The sequence below is a fragment of the Oncorhynchus kisutch genome, unplaced genomic scaffold, assembly GCF_002021735.2.
Source record: "Oncorhynchus kisutch isolate 150728-3 unplaced genomic scaffold, Okis_V2 Okis03b-Okis08b_hom, whole genome shotgun sequence".
In the NCBI taxonomy this organism is placed as follows: Eukaryota; Metazoa; Chordata; class Actinopteri; order Salmoniformes; family Salmonidae; genus Oncorhynchus; species Oncorhynchus kisutch.
In genome coordinates this window covers 13055803-13060694 of record NW_022261980.1, presented here as the reverse complement: position 1 = coordinate 13060694, position 4892 = coordinate 13055803, and positions in this window count along the sequence as shown.

Here is a 4892-nt window from a genome sequence, read left to right as displayed (position 1 = left end):
TGTTTCTATCTCCAACAGTGTAGTAATGCTAGTGTTTCTAGCTCCAACAGTGTAGTAATGCTGGTGTTTCTATCTCCAACAGTGTAGTAATGCTAGTGTTTCTAGCTCCAACAGTGTAGTAATGCTAGTGTTTCTAGCTCCAACAGTGTGGTAATGCTGGTGTTTCTAGCTCCAACAGTGTAGTAATGCTAGTGTTTCTATCTCCAACAGTGTAGTAATGCTGGTCTTTCTATCTCCAACAGTGTAGTAATGCTGGTGTTTCTATCTCCAACAGTGTAGTAATGCTAGTGTTTCTAGCTCCAACAGTGTAGTAATGCTAGTGTTTCTATCTCCAACAGTGTAGTAATGCTAGTGTTTCTAGCTCCAACAGTGTAGTAATGCTAGTGTTTCTATCTCCAACAGTGCAGTAATGCTGGTCTTTCTATCTCCAACAGTATAGTAATGCTGGTGTTTCTATCTCCAACAGTGTTGTAATGCTGGTGTTTCTATCTCCAACAGTGCAGTAATGCTGGTGTTCTATCTCCAACAGTGTAGTAATGCTGGTGTTTCTAGCTCCAACAGTGTAGTAATGCTGGTGTTTCTATCTCCAACAGTATAGTAATGCTGGTGTTTCTATCTCCAACAGTGCAGTAATGCTGGTCTTTCTATCTCCAACAGTATAGTAATGCTGGTGTTTCTATCTCCAACAGTGTAGTAATGCTGGTGTTTCTATCTCCAAGAGTGCAGTAATGCTGGTCTTTCTATCTCCAACAGTATAGTAATGCTGGTGTTTCTATCTCCAACAGTGTTGTAATGCTGGTGTTTCTATCTCCAACAGTGCAGTAATGCTGGTGTTCTATCTCCAACAGTGTAGTAATGCTGGTGTTTCTAGCTCTAACAGTGTAGTAATGTTGGTGTTTATAGCTCCAACAGTATAGTAATGCTGGTGTTTCTATCTCCAACAGTGTGGTAATGCTGGTGTTTCTAGCTCCAACAGTGTAGTAATGCTGGTGTTTCTGTCTCCAACAGTGTAGTAATGCTGGTGTTTCTGTCTCCAACAGTGTAGTAATGCTGGTGTTTCTAGCTCCAACAGTGTAGTAATGCTGGTCTTTCTATCTCCAACAGTGTAGTAATGCTGGTGTTTCTAGCACCAACAGTGTAGTAATTCTGGTCTTTCTATCTCCAACAGTGTAGTAATGCTGGTGTTTCTAGCTCCAACAGTGTAGTAATGCTGGTCTTTCTATCTCCAACAGTGTAGTAATGCTGGTGTTTCTATCTCCAACAGTGCAGTAATGCTGGTGTTCATAGCTCCAACAGTGCAGTAATGCTGGTGTTTATAGCTCCAACAGTGCAGTAATGCTGGTGTTCATAGCTCCAACAGTGCAGTAATGCTGGTGTTTCTAGCTCCAACAGTGTAGTAATGCTGGTGTTTCTAGCTCCAACAGTGTAGTAATGCTGGTGTTTCTAGCTCCAACAGTATAGTAATGCTGGTGTTTCTAGCTCCAACAGTGTAGTAATGCTGGTGTTTCTAGCTCCAACAGTGCAGTAATGCTGGTGTTTCTATCTCCAACAGTGTAGTAATGCTGGTGTTTATAGCTCCAACAGTGTAACAATACACACACAATCCCCCCCAAAATGTGTTGTGGTGGTCTGGGGATGGTGTGTGGTGGTGGGGATGTGTGGAGGTGGTGGTGTGTGGTGGTGGTGGTGTGTGGTGGTGTGTGGTGGTGGTGTGTGGTGGTGGTGTGTGTGTGTGTGTGTGTGTGTGTGTGTGGTCTGGGGATGGTGTCTGGTGGTGGTGGTGTGTGGTGGTGGTGGTGTGTGGTGGTGTGTGGTGGTGGTGGTGGTGGTGGTGGTGGTGGTGGTGGTGGGGATGGGGATGTGTGGTGGTGGTGGTGGTGGTGTGTGGTGGTGTGTGGTGGTGGTGGTGGTGGTGGTGGTGTGTGGTGGTGGTGGTGGTGGTGGGGATGGGGATGTGTGGTGGTGGTGTGGATGTGTGGTGGTGGTGGGGATGTGTGGTGGTCTGGGGATGGTGGTGGTGGTGGTGGTGTGTGGTGGTGGTGGTGGTGGTGGTGGTCTGGGGATGGTGTGTGGTGGTCTGGGATGGTGTGTGGTGGTGGTGGTGTGTGGTGGTTTGGGGATGGTGGTTGTGGTGTGTGGTGGTCTGGGGATGGTGTGTGGTGGTCTGGGATGGTGTGTGGTGGTGGTGGTGTGTGGTGGTCTGGGGATGGTGGTGGTGGTGGTGGTGTGTGGTGGTGGTGGTGGTGGTCTGGGGATGGTGTGTGGTGGTCTGGGATGGTGTGTGGTGGTGGTGGTGTGTGGTGGTCTGGGGATGGTGGTGGTGGTGGTGTGTGGTGGTCTGGGGATGGTGGTGGTGGTCTGGGGATGGTGTGTGGTGGTCTGGGATGGTGGTGGTGTGTGGTGGTCTGGGATGGTGTGTGGTGGTCTGGGGATGGTGGTGGTGTGTGGTGGTCTGGGGATGGTGGTGGTGGTGGTGTGTGGTGGTCTGGGGATGGTGGTGGTGGTCTGGGGATGGTGTGTGGTGGTCTGGGATGGTGGTGGTGTGTGGTGGTCTGGGATGGTGTGTGGTGGTCTGGGGATGGTGGTGGTGTGTGGTGGTCTGGGGATGGTGGTGGTGGTGGTGTGTGGTGGTCTGGGGATGGTGGTGGTGGTCTGGGGATGGTGGTGGTGTGTGGTGGTCTGGGGATGGTGGTGGTGTGTGGTGGTCTGGGGATGGTGGTGGTGGTCTGGGGATGGTGGTGGTGTGTGGTGGTCTGGGGATGGTGGTGGTGTGTGGTGGTCTGGGGATGGTGTGTGGTGGTCTGGGGATGGTGTCTGGTGGTGGTGGTCTGTGGTGGTGGTGGTGTGTGGTGGTCTGGGGATGGTGTGTGGTGGTCTGGGGATGGTGGTGGTGGTCTGGGGATGGTGTGTGGTGTGTGGTGGTCTGGGGATGGTGGTGGTGTGTGGTGGTCTGGGGATGGTGTGTGGTGGTCTGGGGATGGTGGTGGTGGTCTGGGGATGGTGTGTGGTGTGTGGTGGTCTGGGGATGGTGGTGGTATGTGGTGGTCTGGGAATGGTGTGTGGTGTGTGGTGGTCTGGGGATGGTGGTGGTGTGTGGTGGTCTGGGGATGGTGTGTGGTGTGTGGTGGTCTGGGGAGGTGTGTGGTGTGTGGTGGTCTGGGGATGGTGGTGGTGTGTGGTGGTCTGGGGATGGTGTGTGGTGGTGGTGGTCTGGGGATGGTGTGTGGTGGTGGTGGTCTGGGTATGGTGTGTGGTGGTCTGGGGATAACCAAGACAGGTTTATAATATCACAGGTGGCCATTCCAACCACTCTACTCTCTCCTCCGGACTAGAACACCAGTGTGTGTGCGTTTGTTCGCCTGTGTGTGTCTCTGTGTGTGTGTGTGTTTGTCAGTGGAGGATCCTCAGAGGTGAAAGGGGAGGACCGGTGGTGGTGGTGTGTGGTGGTGGTGGTGGTGTGTCTCTGTGTGTGTGTGTGTGTGTTTGTCAGTGGAGGATCCTCAGAGGTGAAAGGGGAGGACCGTTCTACTCAGTGACATTCAGAAAATGTTTAATCGTGAAACGTTACAAAAATTATAGAATTGTTTTAGATAAAACTATACTAAATATATCCACGTCACCAAACAACTGATTAAACATACTGTTTTGCAGAATGTGTCACGGTCTTTCACCCTGATTCCTCCCATTTGTCTCTCGACCTGTGTGCACCTACGTTATCAGCTTTAATTCATAGGCCAGGTTGTAGTAACCTCATGATGGGTACAGGGAGCATTAGAGTATCATGTAGGAGCCTAAACCTATCGATGTTACATTGAACTGGGTGAATATGAATGACAGTAACTTAAACCTATTAATGTTACATTGACCTGGGCGACTGGGTATAGGAATGACAGTATCCTAAACCCTATCACTGTTACATTGAACTGGGTGACTGGAATATGAATGACAGAGCCTAAACCCTGTCACTGTTACATTGAACTGGGTGAATATGAATGACAGTAACCTAAACCCTGTCACTGTTACATTGAACTGGGTGACTGGAATATGAATGACAGTAACCTAAACCCTGTCACTGTTACATTGAACTGGGTGACTGGAATATGAATGACAGTAGCCTAAACCCTATCACTGTTACATTGAACTGGGTGACTGGAATATGAATGACAGTAGCCTAAACCTATTAATGTTACATTGACCTGGGTGAATATGAATGACAGTAACCTAAACCTATTAATGTTACATTGAACTGGGTGAATATGAATGACAGTAACCTAAACCCTGTCACTGTTACATTGAACTGGGTGAATGACAGTAACCTAAACCTATTAATGTTACATTGATCAGGGTGACTGGAAAAGGAATGACAGTCATCCAATATGCTGTAAATAGATATAAGGCTAACATGTGTGTGTGTCCTGCTTTACAGTCCCAGGAACGAAAACACAACAACAACATCTATGCCACCCAGCAGGACACCAACCACCCAGCAACCAACCAGCAAACAACCAACCACCCAGCAACCAAACAACCACCCACCCAGCAACCACCCAGAAACCAAACAACCAACAAACCACCCAGCAACCAAACAACCAACCACCCAGCAACCAAACAATCAACCACCCATCAACCACCCAAAAACCAAACAACCACCCACCCATTTCCCCAAATTAACAATTAGTAGGACAGGCAGAACTACAGACAACCAGAACCTTCATTACTGCACTAATCTCCTGTCATTTTCAATGGGGGGTGATTCACTTCCTGTAGAGGTTCAGCCATAGTGAACTATAGCCCAGACTGTTAGTAGGTCAGAATGTTATTGTGCTCCACTACTCATCTCCATTATTACCCCCAGCAGTAATGCTGTCACCTTTTATATGTGTGTGAGGGGT